The sequence below is a fragment of the Leuresthes tenuis genome, unplaced genomic scaffold (genome assembly GCF_036924035.1).
Source record: "Leuresthes tenuis unplaced genomic scaffold, fLeuTen1.0.hap1 SCAF_24, whole genome shotgun sequence".
Classification (NCBI taxonomy): domain Eukaryota; kingdom Metazoa; phylum Chordata; class Actinopteri; order Atheriniformes; family Atherinopsidae; genus Leuresthes; species Leuresthes tenuis.
This window is the reverse complement of record NW_027325378.1, coordinates 28,456,928-28,478,657: the sequence shown is the minus strand read 5'-3', so window position 1 is coordinate 28,478,657 and position 21,730 is coordinate 28,456,928. Positions and strand designations below refer to the sequence as shown.

General features: G+C 43.7%; 1 protein-coding gene across 7 annotated transcripts in view; it reads left to right on the top strand.

Annotated features, from left to right (window-relative positions):
- LOC140284672 (uncharacterized) overlaps positions 1-21,730 on the top strand; it is a 119,277-nt gene that overhangs the window by 32,362 nt on the left and 65,185 nt on the right. The window lies entirely within an intron of this gene.

The window sequence follows — 21,730 nt, the reverse complement described above, 5'->3', positions numbered from 1 at the left end:
ACATAACAGTCGACCATATATCCAATTTTCTTGCTGTAGCAATAGATGTGTTGGAGGTATGAAGGTTTAAGATAGCAGAGAGCTGGAGAGCAGGCGCTCCCTGTCTAATGTTGATTTATTTCAGCATCAAAAGATCATTTTACATACTGACACCTGTTACTTGTTTTTAAGCTTAAATTCGTGTTCAGTTAAACTAAAGCATTTAAAATGGGATATTTCCTTCTGAAAAATGGGACTTACTGGAAGTAGCAGCTCGGAGAGATTTGTTGACGAGCAGAACCAACTTGTTCCTGGACGGCTGGTCTGTCAGCTACAGCCCAATGTTCGTTTTGCTGAGCTGCTTTCTGGTGTCATAGCTCTGTAACTCATTCAAAGTCCGAAATCAGTGGTTCTGCAGAACTGTTTATTGCACACACGCACAGTCCAAGTTAAGTCAGGTGACATGTCACAACATCACATGGAGAGCTCACCACAAGCTGCAGGTCACAGTCAGAAGATGGTGACAATATTTGCTCCCTGTAGAGCTCATTGTACCTCAGTCAGGCCTTATCAGAGACGGTCTGTTCCTAAGAACAAGTGCTGTCTGCTCAGACTCGAAACGCCCTCTGTAACTGGTCTAGCTGTCAAGTCTCAGTGTCGGGACCACTGAAGTTCTGTGCTTGCTCCACGGATGGATGCTGTGGACAGCAGTTTGTACATCAGTCATCTGTTGTTGGCATGTTCACCAATCACCTGTGTGGCTGTTGGCATGATATGGGCAGCTTGCGTTACCATGGTAACAGGACTGTAATGTATGTTGGGTATGTGTCTGATAGAGAAAGAGGGTGTCCAATGTTCATCTCTATTTCTGGTTTCTCGAACATGTCAGATCAGCTGGAACAGGATTAATTAATCTCATTCAGTAGACGGAGCATCTGGCCATGAGGTGCAGAGGATCCATTCATCATTTTTATGCCAGCTGTCCTCAGGGAGAGGACACGGTGGTAAAAGTAGTAACTGGGTCAGAGATTGAGAGCAGAAACTGACAGAGTTTGTGTCTGCATGTTCCCTCTGCTGCATGATGCTTCTGCATGGCTCCTATATCATTTTATAGAGCATAGATATTTCTTAACTGTTGCACATTAAAGGAAATAAGAAGAAGAGAAACCCTTTGTTTTGCTGGTGAAATGTTGACATTTGTTAGAGAAGTTGCATTAGTTTTTGGGACAGTTACTAACCTGCTGTCTTTATTCCCCCCATTCCTTCATCTCATCCCTCTTTTTTTCTTTTTAATACTTATTCTCCACAAATATTGTTTTCTTCTTTCCTTCAACTGCACCCTCTTGTTTGTTTACTCATATTTCTGTCCTCTTAACTGCTTCCATCACATTTCGTTTACATTCCATGTCCCGACATTGTTTCTCTTCTCTCCTCCTTCCCCAATCCAACGCTTCAGAGGACTAGAAACCGTCTCATCTCCTGACGACTGACTGTCAGCCTCTGCTTCTGTGCACCTCCCCCTTCTCCCTCTGCAGCACGCCCGCACGCATAATAGTAGCCTTCCCAGTCATGGCTCCTTCATCCTGTTGTATGGAGAAAGTTTAAGGATATACTCCAGAGCCCCCCCGACACACACACACACACAGACAGACACACACACTGCCATGCCAACGCCATGCTGCGTTGACTCCAGCCCACGCCGTTCGTTCCTCCACATAACTACTTGGCAGCAGTGCTTCACAAACAGGTGGTCTCAGCCATAGCTGGAATTCTAAGAATGATAAGATCTGCTGTGTTTCGTCAGATCTTCTCACCCTGTTATCAAATCCATTACTGTCAAAAACATTTCCAGATTCAGCTCAGTTTTTAAGCCTAATGTGACTAAAATAAGTGACTCCTGCACATCTGTGGATCCTCCCTCTCAGTCTTTGACTCTGCAGCTGGCAGTGAGTTCAGAAGTTCGCTCCGGCTCAGAGGCTCAGACAGCGTCCAGCAGTCCTCAGAGTGAGTCTCCAGCACTGCAAGGCCCATCTGTCAACACCTCGCACTCCCACATGCTCATACATTTACTCACCAAGGCAGTCTTTGTATTGTTGTCTTTTTTACTTCTCTGTTTTGAAGTGCTTCAGCCGCCTTGCCCCAAAGTTTTTTCACCCTCAGCTGGACTTTTTTTTCTCCTTTTTCATCGTTTTCTGGAAGGAATTGGTGAAGTAAATCCTGAAGCCATTGGGTGAATATTCAGTGAACCGTGGCTGATGTGAGGGATGTAACGGAGATGTCTCACTGGTCTTTGAGCTGTCTCTTGTTCATTTCACCAGTGAGTGATGCATTTATGCGATGCGTTGTTTGTGTGCAGTAACTACAAGCTCCTGCAAAAATACTCAGCGTGTAGCTAATGGGCTATGATCTGGGCCTATTCATTCATTTGATTTATTTCATTTTATTTTAGCTTGAGTACTCTTACCAAAATCTTCCTCTCTGTGGAAACATCAGGGAAGACTATGGATCATCCTTAGGTTTGTACACGAAGAAACACCCAGCTGTCTGTGCACTTTAGGAGGGGCAGTGCCTCCCTGTTAGCCTCCCAGGTATACATGGACAAGATATCACCACATACCATTGAGAGGTGAAGTTAAGCTGCAGATGTGCCAACACTAGAGAAGAGGTTGCAGCGTATTCTGTGATGAACTATCATCTGAGTTTCCTTTGCTTGATAAGGTGGTATGTGTGTCTGTCCTGTTTATGTCTCTGTCCCACACACAGTACTTTTTATAGAATGCCTCTCTGTTGTCAGCCTGCACCTTGTGCTAATAAAATGATCTATAACACAAACTTACCTGGCTTTTGGTTTCTCTTTCTTTTAACTGAGCTGCACTAAACCTCCTCTCTAATGTCTGAATAGCTTGAGTTCCTTTCTATTTCTGTCCCTCAACACCTTTTATATTATCTATTGTATTTTTTCATAGATTCCTTCATCTTCATAGCTTTGTAAGAAATCAAGATTCTTCGGAGTGAGTGCAGCGTAGACATGATTTTCTGCTCTTTCTGGTAGAAGTACATTTCTGGCTACATGCTTTTTTAATCAGAGAAACCAATCATTTCTTCGTGGGGTTTTGCGGTGGACCTAAAAATATGCATAGTAAAGGAGATTAAATAAATGGTCAAAAGAGGTTTGAGATGTGTTCAGTGTAGGAGTTCATGAGAACTGCCCAGCTTTGATGATACATGGCTCATTTCTATTGAAAAACAGACGGCCGATAGAATGACTTAAAATACAGTTTTCTTTGAATCTAGGTCATCTACTGGCCATCTGTTAACGTCACAGCGCCTTTACACAGTTTTCCTGGTTAAACTCTGACTCTTTTATACCTCTGGTTGCTGTGGGGTTCTCACAGTTATGGACAGAAAGGTCAACATTTATTTATTTATTATTTTCCTGTTTTTATTTGATTGTTTTTCTTTATTATTATAATCATTATTATTATTACCATTTTTTTTCCATATTCTTAGTTCTTCCGTAAATTTTTTGGACTTTAACTCAACCAAAGCAAATTCAACCATTTTTGCACAAAACATTCAGCTCTTTCTGAAGATTTGGTTTATATCTTTTGGTGTTTCTAACTGTTATAGTTTTTAAAATATTAAGGTTTTTGTGCAAATTGTCCCCCCTTTAAAAGTAATGGTAAATCCTTTAAAATCATTCTAAGAGCTTCCTCCTCTTTACTACTTAACTAAACTTAACTACTTCAGCATATTTTCAGCTAGAGACACCATTCAAACTTTAAAATGTTCACAAGACATTCAACTATTACTGATTGATGCAGCCTTTTAAAATATTCAGCCAATTTTGAACATCACAGTTTAAACATTTGGAATGCATTTTACAAAAATAAATTTAAGGGCTTTTGAAACTCCAGCAAATGACTTTCTACTAAATTTACAATTTTTTTCTAGTCGTGAGAATTCTGATCAAGAGATTTATGCTCTATCTTTTCGTATTGTGACTTTTATACTTTTTAAACTATCTAACTTTTATTTTTGCTCCTTCTTGGTTTTTATGAATGAGCAGCCGTCAGAGTGGCACACTGATCATTTTCAGCTTTTTCTGATATTCAACAAAATTTTCAAACAAATTCCTCTCTGTCATACAGTTTAACTTTGAGAAAGAAATTCTACCTTAAAATGTGGGAAAATTGTCCTCTTTCGGCCACTGTAACTGCTAAAAAGCTCACATTTATAGAATTTCAGCTATGAGCCTTGAAGCGAGAAACCTTTCAATTTCTCTCACCAACTCTAATGGAAATTTTGGTCAGACACCAGAGACAGGTTCAACTGTGTTCAACTCGCTGCCGTTTAAATATTTTTCACTCCATTGAAATAAAAACTACATTACCGTGTTCCTCTAACCCTTCTGGTTCTTACGGTCTTCAAATTATTTTCCTCACTCTTACAGTTATCTCACAGGAGGTCATAGTATTCATTCAGCCATTTCTGCTGGTTATACAGGAAGGGAGCTTGTTAAGCCGCAGCTGATTACACACATTCCTATCACTGTGATGGAGTCACTCTGCTACTCTGCTACATTGCTACATAGTAGGGCTGGACGATTAATCGAAATTTCGATTTTGGCTTCTCGTGATCATGAAAACACTGTAATCGAAGAAAAATGTCTGCAAATTACTGCGCTGTAAAAGCACAGTGAACGCACCTGTGTCGCCTGCAGCTGCAGCAGTGAGTTTTAGGATCAATGGTGGAAAGAGTGATTGACAACATGGCAGAAAAGCAGCCTGAGTCTTAAGTTGAAAAGAAAGGTGGGATAAATTCGGTTATTTGGAGATATTTTGGCTTCAAATTGTCGGACATAGAGCAGAAAGAGTTTGTTTGCAAAGTTTGTCACGCCGTCGTGTCTACACCCCATGGCAACACAACAAATTTGTTTAACCATTCGAAGTTCAGCCAAAAAAGTGCAAGAGCCTCAACTTCAGCCACCGCAACACAGTCCTCCATTGAGGACACTCTTTACAATGCTGCTCCATATCCCACCGGCTCCTGGCGACAGCGAGATGACGGAGTTGTTGATGTTCAAGAAATAGCGAAGGACATGTGCCTCATCAGCACAGTTAGCAATTTTAGTTTTTTACTAGTTACTAGTTTATTACTGGTTGTTTTTCTAAAAGTTATATTTACAGTTGAGTTTTGTTGGCGCAATAAACTCTTTTTTAAAAATCGTTTATTAATTGTGATTTCTATATCAATCATGATTATTATTTTTGTCCATAATTGTCCAACCCTACTACATATTACACTGCAGCCATTTTAACTATTACTCACTTGACTTCTGCAAAATTTTCAGATTTTTTTAGCATGGTCAGCTTATCAGCATTCTCACTGCTGTTTTCACAGGAACAGCTTTTTCTAGTTTGATGCAATTGATATCTAAAATGTATTAATAAATAAATAGACAGATTAGTAAATTAATAAAGAGAATGATAAAAAAGAAAAAACAATAGTTTATGTTTTGTTGTTCCATTAAAGCAGGGATGTCAAACTCCGGTCCTTGAGGGCCGTTGTCGTGCAGGTTTTAGATATTTCCCTGCTCCAACACACCTGATTCAGATCGATGCCTCATGAGTTGGTTTGTGCAGAATGTAACAATCTTTTGAAGAGATCCATTTAATCTGAATCAGGTGTGTTGAAGCAGGGAAACATCTAAAACCTGCAGGACAGCAGCCTTGTTAGTAGTTACCTACTGAGGAGATGTGCAATAAGCAGCAGTAGTAGTAGTATTCTATGCACTGTACATTGAACCTCAGAGACCCAACTGACTTGTGCAGACCTCTGTCAGCATATCTCTGTGTGTGTGTGTGTGTGTGTGTGTGGGGGGGGGGGGGGGGGGGTGTCTTTATAGCAAGGCAAGGCAAGTTTATTTGTATAGCACAATTCAACAACAAGGTGATTCAAAGTGCTTCACAGAGACATTAAAACAGTAGAAATAAAAAGCATGATTTAAAATTTAAATGAAAGAAATAAGAAAAAGAGATAAAATCAGAACAATAAAGACAAGATTGAATAAAAATGTAATAAAATGATATATATGAAAGATAAAATCAGGAGTTAAAATATGATTCCGTTTTGAAACTCAAGCTCATTTGGAGCTTTATTCAAATGCAGCTGAAAATAGATGTTTCTTCAACCTGGACTTAAATACATTGTTTCAGCTGATCTGAGGCTTTCTGGGAGTTTTTTCCAGACATGCGGAGGATAGAAGCTGAATGCAGCTTCTCCATGTCTGGTTCTGACTCTGGGAACTGATTTAAAAAAAAAACAGATCCAGATGACCTGAGGGGTCTGGAAGGTTCATACTGGGTCAGGAGGTCCCTGATGTATTTTGGTCCTAAACCATTCAGCATCAGAACTTTAAAGTCTATCCTCTGATGGACAGGCAGCCAGTGTAAAGACTTCAGAGCTGGACTGATGTCGTCCCCTTTTTTGGTCTTAGTGAGGACTTGAGCAGCTGAGTTCTGGATGAGCTGCAGTTTTCTAACTGACTTTTTAGGCAGACCTGTAAAGATGCTGTTACAATAATCAAGCCTACTAAAGATGAATGCATGGACTAGTTTTTCCAGGTCCTGCTGAGACATCAGATCTTTTAACCGTGATATATTCTTAAGGTAATAGTAGGCTGACTTTGTTATTGCCTTAATGTGTTTGTCCAAATTTAGGTCTGAGTCCATCACTACACCCAGATTTCTGGCCTGGTTGGTAGTTTTTAGGTGTATAGATTGAAGCTCTGTGGTGACCTGAAATCATTTCTCTTTGGCTCCAAAGACAATTAGCTCACTTTTGTTTTTGTTTAGCTGGAGAAAGTTGTGGCACATCCAGTCATTAATCTCCTCAATACATTTACCAAGGGCCTGTACAGGGCCTCGGTCTCCTGGTGACATTGTTATATACATCTGTGTGTCATCTGCATAGCTATGGTAGTTTATTTGGTTGTTTTTTATAATCTGTCCCGTGGGAGCATGTAGATGTTAAACAGAAGAGGTCCCAGGATGGAACCTTGGGGAACTCCACATGTGATTCTTGTCTGCTCAGATGTAAAGTTACCTATTGACACAAAGTACTTCCTGTTCTCTAAGTATGTTTTAAACCAGTTTAGTACAGTTCCGGAAAGACCCGCCCAGTTCTCCAGTCGTTTGAGTAAAATATTGTGGTCAACTGTATCAAAGGCAGCACTGAGATCCAGTAAAACTAAGACTGACATTTTTCCACTGTCTGTATTCAGACATATGTCATTAAACATTTTGGTCAGAGCAGTCTCAGTGCTGTGGTGCTGTCTAAAGCCTGACTGGAAGGTATCATAGCAGTTATTTTGTGTTAAAAAGTAATTAAGCTGTTGTGTGATGGTAAATTTTATGTCTCAGGACTGACAGACCCTCCAATCCACATTAACCATTTGTATCACCCAGACACGCTAATTGTTTTAAACTATTCACTTCTTAATTAACACTCAGACAAGACCATTGTTTTAACCTCCTGTTTCTTAATTATCATCAAGACTGCATCCTGCCCCCCCCCCCCCTCCTGCAACGAAGAATAAAAACTTAGCCGGCCGGCAGAAAAAGTAAAGTTCTCTATTTCATTGCTCATCAGAGGTATTAGGAAGGAAGCAATTGAAAACTTCCTTAAAACTTAAAACTTAAAACTTCCTTGATCTTACTTAAAAATGGGAGATTTGAGATGGGCCTGTAGTTGTTCATTTGCATCTTGTCAAGATTGTCCTTTTTCAGCAGAGGTTTGATTTCAGCTGTTTTTAGTGGCTCTGGAAACACACCTGACGTTAAGGACAGGTTCACAATCAGTAACAGGTCTGACTCCAAAGTCTTTGAGACCCCTTTGAAAAATCTGTTGGTAGGATGTCTGAACAGCAAGAGGAGGACTTAAGATGTCCTCCAGGTCTTTACTGTTAATGGGTTGAAACAGTGTCATGGTGTTTAAACCGGTTTTCGGTGGACACGGTACATATGCTGAACCTGCTGCTGATGTACCAACTGCTTGTCTAATATTTTGGACTTTGTCTATGAAGAATTGGGCAAAGTCATTGCAAGCCATGGTGGAATGGAGTTCAGTTCCCACTGACACAGGAGGGTTTGTTAGCCTGTCAACTGTAGCAAATAAGGCCCGAGCATTATGACTGTTTTTGGTGATGATGTCAGAGAAGTAGGACTTCCTTGCATTCCTCAGTTGTAAATTATAAGAGTGAAGTTTCTCTTTATAGATGTCATAATGAACCTGGAGATTTGTTTTTCTCCATCTGTGCTCAGCTTTCCGACACTCTCTTTTCCCATTTTTCACCAGTGTGGAATTTCGCCATGGAGACTTCTTCCTTCCAGAGATAACCTTCACCTTAATGGCAGCTACAGTATCCATAACATTTAACGTTTTAGCATTGAAGCTACTGACGAGCTCACTGACTGAACCCCCGGACAGGGCAGGTGTTAAAGAGAAGACCTGGTTAAAGGTCTCACTACTGTTTTCAGTTATCCACCGTTTTGAGATCACTGCTGTTGAGACATTTGTGTGCACTGAAATCGTACTCTCAAAGAAAACACAGGAATGGTCAGACAGGCCCACATCGGACACAGTAATCTTTGAAATGCTCAGACCCTTAGAGATCACTAAGTCTAGAGTGTGCTCCTATTTGTGCGTGGGCTCTGTTACATGCTGAGTCAGCCCAAAGTTGTCCAGAGTGTTACTCAGGTCTTTAGTCCCTTTGTCCTGAGGGTTGTCCATATGGATGTTAAAATCACCAACAATAATTATACAGTCAAAATCAACACAGATCATAGACAGCAGTTCACTGAGGTCTTCAGAAAAATCTGCACAGTATTTCGGGGGCCTGTAAACATTCAGAAACAGGACTCTGGGTGAGGCCTTCAGCTGTATAGCCATATATTCAAAGGACTGAAAACTTCCAGGAGATAACTGCTTACATTGAAATGATTCATTGAATAAGACTGCGACCCCTCCTCCTCTCCTGCTCACTCTGGCCTCGCTGATAAAACTGTAACCAGGAGGGGTCGACTCAATGAGAACAGCAGCACTGTTATTTTGTTCCAACCAAGTTTCAGTTAAAAACATAAAATCCAGGGTGTGCTCAGTGATAAAATCATTAATTAAGAATGTTTTCCCAGCTAAAGACCTAACATTTAATAAAGCCAACTTAAGTGTTTTAGAGGTATTATTTGCCCCCTTGTGTTTGGGAGCAGTCTGTGGCACACAAGGTATGTTTACTTTATTTAAAGATCTTTTTGAATGCAACTCTCTGTGTTTTGACTGGGTCACATTTCTCCTTCTGTCACCTAAAAGTACAGAAAGTTTAAAACCTTCTAATAAACAGGGTCCCAGCTTGTCCTGGGAAAGGTTACGACTGTCAGAATCCACACAGCCTGGACCCCTCACACATCACACATCAGACTGCGGAGACAGAACATGGTGGCAGCGTGGAGGGACAGGGGGGGGTGGGGCTGGGCTCCATCGCTTCGGCTGCTCTAGTAGGGGCGGGGCTCGGCGGGGAACCTTTGGCCGCTTTGGTGGGGGGTTTATGGGGGACAAAAAGGGATTGGGCTGGGGGGTAGATCTAAGCCCAGCATTGACCCGTTCCATCATCTCCTCAGTGAATTTCAGGTGAGGGGAGGAGGGAGAAAGGGAGGGTGAGGAGCACAATGACCTGTCAGGGGTTTGGGGGGCTGGGGAAGGTACCGGTCCTGGTCATTGGTGCTGTTGAGAGGGTTGGGGACAAATAAAGACCCCTCTTCTTGCCTCTGATGTCTCTCCTTTCCGAAGCTCTTCTTGGGTGGGGGCAGATGGAGTTCCTACTCAAGGTTTCTGCTGGGATTTGTTTGTTCCTCTCTATGAGATGACTCCTCGTTTGTCTCAGCCTTGGCCCCGAGCACAGATGGATGACATAGGAAATAAAATGTGTTGGAGGTGAACAGTTTCACCCCTGACTTGTTCAAATTAAATCCATTTGCCTTAAAAAGATGCCTGCGTTCCCAAAAAATGTTAAAATTATTAATAAAATGCACTGAGTGGTCAGCACATGCCAATAAAAGCCATTTATTCAGTGCCAGAAACCCGCTGAATCTTTCCTCTCCTCCTCGGACTGGTGGTACAGGTCCACTGATGAATACAGCTGCATTCAGCGAGCTCACTGTGTTTAATAATCCAATGAAGTCCCGTTTCAGAACCTCGGATTGTTGCTTGGACACATCGTTTGACCCTGTATGCACAACGATGTTTGTCACAGTTGGATATTCATGTACAATTCCAAGAATTCTCTCCTTCAGATCGTTAACCATATCCCGAGGAAAGCAGAGGACTTTAGTATTCTTACCGCACATCCTTTGAACATCATTTACGGCAGAGTCACCCACAATCAGAGTTTGAGGCCCAGTCTTTAGCTTTCCCTGTGGCCTTTTACTTTCCAACAGGTTTTCAGTCCTTGCCTTGCTGCTTTGGGATGGATGGTCATCCAATAGAGATCCAGAGTCCTTCGATAGTGGAGCAAATCTGTTCTGCAGTTTCACACTCGGTTGTTTTGGAGGTTTGTTGTTAACCTTCCCATTCACAGATGTCCAGTCCTGTTTCCTCCCTGTACAGGGGTAGAAGAGCTCCTCTGTCTTGTAGGAAGTGAAGACCAGTCGGTTTCTCGTCCTCCCACTTTCAGGAGACATGATTTACTCTTTGGTTTTGCACCGAGACAGTTCCAGGGAGGATTATTATTAGCTGATTTATTATAATGCAAAGAGTCTGCTTTTCATTTCCACACAGTCCATTTACCTCCACATTTACTTCTAAGCGATGAATTTTCGTCTCCAGTACTGCAATCTTCTGCAGGAGGCTATAATAGTCATCTGTGGAGAGGGGAGGCATCTTGCTGCAAGTTAGCCTAACGGTTAGCACCTTTCCAGGCTATTTAGCTTTAGATGAGTGCTCGGCAGACACTGTAAATCAGGCTTCAGCTGTGTGTAGGCCACACACATGGAGTCGCTGGCTCGTCAGATAAGTTGTAAAAAAATTTAAAATGATTAAAAAAGTCTTGGTTCACTTAAAAGAAAAATAATATAATTATATCCAAGACTTTTGGAAAGAAATAGAATGATTTAAAAGCAAATTAAGCAATAAGCAGCAGGAGGAAGCAGAGACATGACAGCACTCTTCAGAAACAGGAAATCATTAATAGGGAGTTTGCTGAGCTTCCACTCAGGGGCTTGGATGCAGAGTACAGAGAGATGATTTAAACTGTCCTCCATGTACCCAAAACACCACAAATACACGCTTAATGTACCAACATCCCAAACACTAGCTCGCCTACCCCTTTTTAGGGTCTAATCTTACAGAGGAAGAAAGATAGAGGCAAATTACTCTCATTAATTAGTTTGTATTATCTTAATGCTGATGATGTTCATGTTACCACATGGGTCAAAAGTAAAGAGAGCAGTGCTGTAAACGCCTCGACTCAATCTCTCTTTAACATGTGTATCACCAATAATGCAAAGGAATCTTTAATTAGAATTCTGATCCACAGTTCATCCCAGTTAAAGCTGGAATCCAGCAAGTCAGCCATTTTACAACAAGCCAAACACAAAACTAACCCCGAGGCTTAGACAGCAGCGACAGATGGAGACAGCTGCCCTGGGAAGTCTGAGCTTTGTTTCAAGCAACAAATCAGCAGTGATCCAGTTACCTGATCATGTTCTGTATTGTAATATTTCCAGAATATTTCCTCCCTGGTCTTAACTGTAGCTTGTAGCTGATGGCTTTTATCAGCTCTGTGGTGACAAGGACACACACCGAGACAGCTTTCTGGCAACATGATCTTTATTTCCACTTCTGACACACGTTGGGTGATGGCATGATGATGATGATAGGACCCGGATGCAGATATTTTCAACAAAACTTGATTTATTTCCAAAGTAAAACAACACAAAGCGTGGCTGAGCCGGAATACAAAAACTTGACCATTAAAAAAAACAAAACCTGACTATAACTGTGGAAGCAACACAACTTGAATGGGCAACAATGATGGTGAGGATCCGGCCCTGAACATGAAAAAACTAAATACTGAGGGGAGGTGATTGGTGAGTGAGTGCAGCTGAAAAACACAGGTGACGTGGATGAAGCTGATGGCAGGGCAAGAGACTCTAAAGAAAACATGGCCAACTAACCAGAAACCTAAAACATGAAAAACTTAAAGACACGACACACACTGTCCAACTTTAAGATAACAGTGGCTCTGATCATGAGCCACTTGACCACCTCTGTCTGGACACATTCCTCTGGGAGGATATTGAACAAAAGAAAACCAACTCAAGGGCATAAAATCAAACATGGAACATCAGATTTGATCAGGAGACAATGACAACCCAACAGAGGTGCAGAAACAGGGCTTTGTGTCATGTTGTATGGTTGTCAGCATGAGAGATGTGCAGAAAATGCAACATGGCCGAAACAGGATGTCGTGATGCAAGCAAAGACCGCGGCAGCGCGCGCCTGCCTGGGTTGGAGCCGACATGCCTGCGCTGTGGTAACCATTCCATATTTAAGAGAATGGCCCACGGATAGCTGTTTTTACAGAGAATGTGTTGAAATGCACTCTGTGTTGCATGAGAAAAGATCTCTCAGCAGTCAGCTGTGGGCCAGGACTGGGGCCAAGTAAAACATTTGATTTAGAATTGACTTTTATTTCATATCGACGTAATCTCAGCATTCAGTGCTAAATAATTCTTTCCCTAGTTTTGTAACTGATTGAGTCTTTGAAGCATGAACATGCCCTGACTTTACTGAGGTAAGCACACACAGTCCCAGCCATAATCATTTCTTTCGGTTTTCACCATGTCTTTTCGGTGCTTCCTTCAGAAAATGCTTAAAACTTCTAATATTTGCTTGGAAGAGTCTGCCAATCCGTTCCAGTTTGTGTCAGCCTTTTAACAGCTTTTTATCACCTTCTTTTGATTGAATTGAATTGAATCATTATCACTAAGTCCTGATTTTGGATCATTTGATAAAGTGTCACCCTGTTGTAAATATTCATGATGCAGCTTTAATCCAGCAAACCTAATCCCTCTCTGATGTCTCCTGAAGACAGAAAGCTCTGAATGCGCATGTGCTGATCCCATACATGCGTTGTGCTGAATAAGCACCCCCCCTTCCCACTGTTTCTGTCACACATATCGGAATATAGTGTCGGTCTTAAGGCTTCAGACTTGCCTTTGAGCTTCAGATGGGAAGTGTTCTGCATGGAGAAGCATCATTAAGATGTGAACTTACCCACTTGATCTGTTCATTTGACAGGCACCGACTGCACAGTCACTGCTTGTGGGAGCTGAATTAGCCCCCCTTTCATTAGCGAAGTGGAGTTAATTGTTATCCATGACAGCGAAGAGTGTGCAGAGCATGACAGCTGGAAATGTAAATGAGCATTATAGAAATACAGGGTAGTCATAAATCCTTTTGCCCAACTTCTTAATCTGGCTGATAAAAAGCAACATCTGTGACATGAAGACGGCAATGAAAAAGTTGCTGTAGCTTTAAAGTGCCACGGTGGGCTTGCATCTGTGTTATTTTCCTCCTGCCAGACAAACACAAGTTTGTTTTCAGGCCAGGACAAGAAGGTGTGAGGGACACAGTGACATGATAGATTTTGATTCAAGGAAAGAAAGCCGGGATGAAGGGAGAAGAGGGGCTTTACAACAGACTGTGTGTGTGTCTTTTTAAGATAGCTGCAAGTCTTATCAACCACCTGCTTCTTGTTAGGATCTGAACAAAGACACAATCTCCTCTGCACATCTACCTCTCACACAGGCCTGAGGAGCAGATTTACTGTACTTTTCTCTTAAAGCACTGTGTAATTAATGTGGAATGTGAGGACAGCACCGATTCTATGGGGCGATGCTACAGAGTCTGACCCTGTGGATATATTCGTCCATCTATGACACACTTTTGGATCAACAGCCATTTGTAGGACCAGAGGCAGTTCATGCTGGAGTTGTTTTTCTACAATGGCCCTGGAAGCCATTATATATTGTGCTTGATGTGGCTTCGATAGCTGCTGCTGGTTTTTATTCTGAGGATCAAAACCCAAGAAAGTACCACTGTTGTAAATGTTTGTGAAAACATGCCAAATCTCTCCATATAGAAAAGAAGTTGAAAGTTTACTTTTCTTTTCTTTAGTCACATTGTTAGTGCTAATGCTCACAAATACAATCTGTGTGGAGCAATGAGAACAATCCCTCCAGCCACCCAGACCAGACTCTGTCTTCAGTCTTAGATAAAGGAGGTAAAGGGGGGCAGATCAAATCTGTTAGCTGATTCAACCTGATTTAAAGCATGTGATTACTTGTGGATGTTTGTCCTCACCAGAGAATAGTAGTCTGTCCTCTCTGTGAACCATCATCATACGCCTGTAGTCCTGCAGCAGCCCAGACCCAGACTGTTCTTAGTGTTTGTCGCAGCTTGAGGAAAAAAGGCTGAGGCAGAAGAGCTGGAATAAGATAGGGTCAGCTGGAGGACAGATGTTGGACTTCAGCTCATCCCAGATTACATGGTTTTGGGAAAGCAAACCACTGGGTGCCATACCATCTGGGATAGAAAAGGAGGTTTAGGTATTAAGCTGCTGTGACTGGAAGCTGCTTTGTTAATGAAAATAATTCAAGTAATTTGGACTGTCTGAGTCTGTGAGAGTGACTCTCACCTGTTTGTTCCTTAAGTCTGATATTCACTCATCTGTACTGATGTGAGTTGCCTCATAAACACATTATATCACGTTGGCTTTTGCTTCCTAATAATCCCAGCTATGCAAGCCATGGTCTTATTTCCTGATGGGTGTCCATTTTGTCACGGTTTATTTTCTGTTCCATGTCTTGTCTCGTCATTTCCTGTTTTATTTTGGAAATCACTGTCTCCTCTCGTTTCAGGTATCTTGCCCTTCCTCTCGTTTCAAGCGTCTGATTGTCTTGTTTTTCCTCCGTTTTCAAGGAGCGATTTTTGTTGTAACCATTCCTAGTCGCCTCCGTTAAAGGAGAGCTTTTAGTTTATCGTTAAAGTTCATAGAGCCTCTGTTTTGTTAAGAGTGCGTCTTTTGTTTTATTCCGCCTCATTTTGAGAGTGTGTCTTTGTTTTGTTAAATTGTTCATAGCTTTTCTGTTTTCCGCCCAGTTTGGAGAGATTTTATGTTTTGTAAATTTCATAGCTGCGCTCCTTCTCCACGATAGACACGGAGGAGAGCACGTAGGAGTTTTATAGCCCGTTTCTTTTGCACTGCCAGGAGATCGCCCTGCAGTGCTGTGATCTGTCTTGTGTTTTATTTAAATAAAACCATCTTTGAACCACACGACCCTGCATCTGCGTCCTGAGTCCCCTGGTACTTGTCACAATTAATGGGAGCCTAAATATGTATTCTCTGTGATTGTGTCTCATTTCTTTGCTGCGGGTCTTGTCCTTCTGACCAAGCTGGTATGGTCCATCTGTCCCATTTAGAAAAGAGGGGAGTGGAGCAGGCTGGGATCAGCAGGCTGGGATCAGCAGGCTGGGATCAGCAGGCTGGGATTAGCAGGCTGGGATCAGCAGGCTGGGATCAGCAGGCTGGGATCAGCAGGTATCAGGCTGAGGTTGGGGCAGCAGGCTGGGATCAGCAGGCTGGGATCAGCAGGTATCAGGCTGAGGTTGGGGCAGCAGGCTGGGATCAGCAGGCTGGGATCAGCAGGCATCAGGCTGAGGTTGGGGCAGCTGGCTGATGCAGCAGGCTGGGATCAGCAGGCTGGGATCGGCAGGCTGGGATCAGCAGGCTGGGATCAGCAGGCTGGGATCAGCAGGCATCAGGCTGAGGCTGGGGCAGCTGGCTGATGCAGCAGGCTGGGATCAGCAGGCTGGGATCGGCAGGCTGGGATCGGCAGGCTGGGGCAGCAGGCTAGGATCGGCAGGTTGGGATCAGCAGGCTGGGATCAGCAGGCTAGGATCAGCAGGCTGGGATCAGCAGGCTGGGGCAGCAGGCTAGGATCGGCAGGTTGGGATCAGCAGGCTGGGATCAGCAGGCTGGGGCAGCAGGCTAGGATCAGCAGGCTGGGATCAGCAGGCATCAGGCTGAGGCTGGGGCAGCTGGCTGATGCAGCAGGCTGGGATCAGCAGGCTGGGATCGGCAGGCTGGGATCGGCAGGCTGGGGCAGCAGGCTAGGATCGGCAGGTTGGGATCAGCAGGCTGGGATCAGCAGGCATTAGGCTGAGGCTGGGGCAGCTGGCTGATGCAGCAGGCTGGGATCGGCAGGCTGGGATCGGCAGGCTGGGATCGGCAGGCTGGGGCAGCAGGCTAGGATCGGCAGGTTGGGATCAGCAGGCTGGGATCAGCAGGCATTAGGCTGAGGCTGGGGCAGCTGGCTGATGCAGCAGGCTGGGATCGGCAGGCTGGGATCAGCAGGCATTAGGCTGAGGCTGGGGCAGCTGGCTGATGCAGCAGGCTGGGATCAGCAGGCTGGGATCAGCAGGCTAGGATCAGCAGGCATTAGGCTGAGGCTGGGGCAGCTGGCTGATGCAGCAGGCTGGGATCAGCAGGCTGGGATCGGCAGGCTGGGATCAGCAGGCATTAGGCTGAGGCTGGGGCAGCTGGCTGATGCAGCAGGCTGGGATCGGCAGGCTGGGATCAGCGGGCATCAGGCTGAGGCGCAGCTGGAGAACAGACAAGTCCACAGGCCATCAGTCACGAGAGAGTACATACCGATGGGATGCAAAGAGTCTCAGCTGAATAATGATCATCACACAAAGTATCTTCTTTGCGTTGAAACATCTGTATTTGTAAGGAAAAAAAAGTTTTTCCCCATTTATTCTGTTTAAACCAATATTTTAGTTGGCCAGTAAGCTATCCTGCATAAATGAGGCAGGAGTGAAATGATTTCTCTTGAAAACAAAAACCAGCTGCTCAGCTTCTGTGAGAAGCAGCTGGTTCGGCAGACCTGCAGAACCGCTGAGTTTTCATTCTGAAGATCTTCTTCTGTCATGGGGTGGTCTTGCTAAGATCGAATCTTATACCTTTGACTTTTAATGGGTTGGTTTAGCAGTTTTTTCCACCAGACATTTTTGCTTTTGTGCGTTTTTTGTTGTTTTTATTCATCTTCAAGCTACAACAGAATTTTATCTGCTGATAAGGTGAGCTGTTGGAACTTATGTAGTATGAGTTGAGTTTGAATTATTTTTCTATTTAATCCTGTAATGGATCCACAGACTTTTGTACTGAACCAAAACTTTGGGTGATATGGAAAATGTTGGCTGGGATTACGTATTGCTAACTTGAGCTGACAAGCCCATTGTCTTTGTCCCAGCCTGGTGCAGCGTGCGTTTGGCTGCCCCTGCCACAGATTTTTAGGGCCCAAGCTGTGAAACAGCGAAGCCCTATCGTATCTGGAGGAGTTATTATTATTGTTTGCGCAAGTTGCTCAAAAACTCGCCAGGAACGCCAGTCGTGGAAAGAAACGGCGTAATTTGGCCTTCGTGTGCATTGGCGTTGCAAAATGGCTCAGTAGCACCACCTACAACACTGCAAAAACGCCTTCGCATTGGGATCATTTTGGCGTAACACTGACGAAACTCGGTTCACGTCTTCGTCATGCCCAGACGTACAAAAAAGCCAATGGATGCCATCATGCCAGGTCCACAGGAAGTCTGCCATTTTGAGTAAAACATGCGTTTCAGCGCCATTTTTGCCCATTTCCACACCTCGCGTATGATCAAAATCGTTCTACAGATTTCATGTTACAGGCTTCAAACGTGGCCAGGTTACTCTTCAGTCATGGTCGACTAAAAGTTATCCAAAACTTTCTTAAACCTTAAAGGGTGTGGGCGTGGCGGAACCTCAAAGTTCGACGACTGCCCACTGCTCACCATGAAAAACAAAGAAGCTTTTAACTCTCACACACATTAACCAATCTACCCCAGACTTCATATGTTGCACTTGGGCTCCACCCAGAACCCATACATATGACCAAATTTACACATCCTTATTTGGCCTGCCTGCTGGTGGCCAAAAACACGTGCTCAGGCCCGATCATCGCTGCTTGCAGCTTTAATATTATTTATTTTTACTTTACTTGTAATGACATCATTGTCTTCTTAGTCTTTTTTTTTATTTAATTTATTATGTCAGAGGTATGTTTTTATCTAGTTACTAGGGTGTAACATGGTAGCGTTAAGAGTGTGTATCTATATATATATATATATATATATATATATTTTGCACAGTTTATAATTAGTTTTGTAATACAGAACTAGATTCGGGTGTCATATTAACCGCAAGACAAACAGATGAGAAAATTCTGACCCATCATACGCTGAGATATATTGCACATGACAGGGTCGTGATTGTCCCCCTGAATCGGCTATTTATCCTCTGAACACAGCATTTCTTCAACTTCCAGGTACATGAGGAGAATCGAATGAAGCTGTGGTGTGTGTTTGTTTTGATTTTTGGACATCCATTTGATTCTGTCAGGTCAATCAACTCTCTGGCTGTCTGCATAATGTGGTGTGTTTTTTTTCTTTTAACGTGTGTGTGTTATTTGTGTGACTGAATGTGTGTGTGTGCGCACACATTTGTTTGTCCTCATTACAGCACGCATGACAAAGAAACCTGTAGGGCATGTCCTTGTGTGCCTCTTGGATGTTAAAGGTCATCTGTCAGAGTGGGAACAGCAACAGTCTCTCTGCCATACGTTGTCTTCTTCGTACCAAAGTCAAGTTCTTACATAAATTGGAAATTGAGTCTACAATAAAAAAACAGGTTCAGATTTTTTACTTTTTGTAGCAGAAGTCACACTTCACTTTGTTGTTTCCTATCAGGTTAGTTAGTGAGGTTAAGGTGGGCCTTTACGATGCCATTTACTGAAGTTGCATTACAATATAAACCTTATCCAGATGTGTTTTAAAATATGTCATCACATTCTGATTGGCAGATTTGTATGAGCAAACATTAGATCTTTAAAGCAGTGTATCAGGTAAAGCTTGGGAAAAGAAAAACATTTTTCTTTCTGTAATTGGAAGCATGTAGTTCGGTGTCTGGTCCCAACTCAGAAACTCAGCATTTTGTTGTTTGATGTGAAAATGGTTCCTCTCTGTTGGGGAAGGAGCCAGAGCTGGTGCGCGAGGCTGAGCGGTTCCGGCTAGATATAGTCGGACTCACCTCAACGCACAGCTTGGGCTCTGGAACCAGTCCTCTTCAGGCTACCCTCTCATCCAGTGGACGCCTTCGGGTAGGGGGACGGGTCCTGACTGTTGTTTGTGCTTATGCGCCAAACAACAGTTCAGAGTACCCACCCTTTTTGGAGTCCCTGGGGGAGGCACTAGAGAATGCTCCTACCGGAGACTCCCTCGTTCTGCTGGGGGACTTCAATGCTCACGTGGGCAATGACAGTGAGACCTGGAGAGGTGTGATTGGGAGGAACGGCCCCCCCGATCTGAATCAGAGTGGTGTTATGTTGCTGGACTTCTGTGCCAGTCTTGGACTGTCCATAACGAACACCATGTTCAGGCATAAGGGTGTCCATATGTGCATTTGGCACCAGGACACCCTTGGCCGCAGTTCGATGATCGACTTTGTGGTTGTATCGTCGGACTTGCGGCCGTATGTCCTGGACACTCGGGTGAAGAGAGGGGTGGAGCTGTCAACTGATCACCACCTGGTGGTGAGTTGGCTCCGCTGGTGGGGGAGGATGCTGATCAGACCTGGCAGGCCCAAATGTAATGTGAGGGTCTGCTGGGAATGTTTGTCGGAATCCCCCGTCAGGAGGAGCTTTAACTCTCACCTCCAGCAGAGCTTCAACCATATCCCGGGGGAGGTGGGGGACATTGAGTCCGAATGGACCATGTTCCATGACTCCATTGCCGAGGTGGTCAAAAAGCTCCTCGGTGGCAAGGCCCCGGGGGTGGATGAGGTCCGTCCTGAGTTTCTCAAGGCTCTGGATGTTGTAGGGCTGTCTTGGCTGACACGCCTCTGCAGCATCGCATGGACATCGGGGACAGTGCCTCTGGACTGGCAGATCGGGGTGGTGGTCCCCCTCTTTAAAAAGGGGGACCGGAGGGTGTGTTCCAACTATAGGGGTATCACACTCCTCAGCCTCCCTGGTAAGGTCTATTCGGGGGTACTGGAGAGGAGGATCCGTCGGACAGTCGAACCTCGGATTCAGGAGGTGCAGTGTGGCTTTCGTCCTGGCCGTGGAACAGTGGACCAGCTCTATACCCTCGGCAGGATCCTGGAGGGTGCATGGGAGTTCGCCACAGAAATGACTCGGCGTCACGTTATGGAGATCATCTTCAATCCTCTCCTCCCCTTCACGTGTGGCAGCGGCTGTGTTTGTCCTGCCGCTCCCTCGCCTCGCCCTGCCTGCTCCAGCAGTTCTGCCTCCTCATCTACACTGTTCCTCTCCCTCTCTCTCACCTCCGTCTCCCATTCCAGTGTTACACTCTGCGAATGGTCAGAAAAACGTGTTGCCTGCTAATGCTATCCCTCTATCAGACCAAATACAAACAGCCTTTAGCCTTACGTAGCTAATGTTGGCTTTTATTACCATGCAGGTAGCTACCTGGGGTCCACAAAACACTAATATAATGCAGATATAAATATATAATTCAAATATAAAACAACTAACAGTGTATGTTATCTTTTCACAGAATATCTAACCGAATGTAACTATTTATAATTTATATCTCTAAATGTAACCTCAGAAATTGAGAAGGTGGTTTCACTCGATGGAGAAGACACCGTGACACATTTAAGTGATGGATTTGTTGGGTAGTGTGTGCTGCACGCAGCGTTGGGCCACCGCAGTTTCTCAGAAGCATTGAGTGTTGCGTTCAAAGCGCAATCGCAAATTACAGAATCTGACACTCCCCCTTGAAGGTACTTTGTAAACATTTTCATATGGTATTTTTTATGTCTTACAATACATATCACAAGCAAAATCAGCTATCAAGACTAGGGCTTAACATAATCCAAATGTTCTATGTCGACCATTTGGAAGAACCAGCACCAACCAATCCAGACTAGCTGGATGGGGCTCTAACAAGTTAAAAGAGAAGGTAACACAAGCAGATGGAGTATCCTGTTGGTGTGTTTTCCTATGGTTGCTGAACTGGCAGTTGTGAAATGTTCGGATTATGACTGTGATGAAATCAGATTCTGCAAGTCCTCATGTCTGATCCATAAACTACAGCAGAGGTGGATTCAGTTTACTCAGAAACATTACAGTGTCCCATCAGAGATACCAGAGAAGACACAGGTCTTCTAATCGTGACGCAGAAGGGATGATATGAATGTGTTTTGCTGTGGTGTGTCTAAAAAAGCCCAGAGGGGATTATCTTTTCTGTTTTTGAAGAAGATTCAATTCAATAAATTAATTTATATAGCTCCAAATCACAACAAATGTCATCTCAAGGCACTTAGATAACACAGTCCAATTCAAGGCTGTTAGAGTCTAACTCATTGTAACCATAATCAAATCAAATTTGTTACATTCAAAATTAATCCAATTCATACATACAGAGACATTTCAAAAACTATTTCCGAGCTAAGGAAACCAACAGATTGCACCGAAACTTGTCTTCAGTCCAATCTCCCGTCCTGAGCCTGAGGCGACTGTGGAAAGGAACGACTCCCTTTTAAAAGGAAGAAACCTCTGGCAGAACCAGAACCAGGAAGAAACCTCTGGCA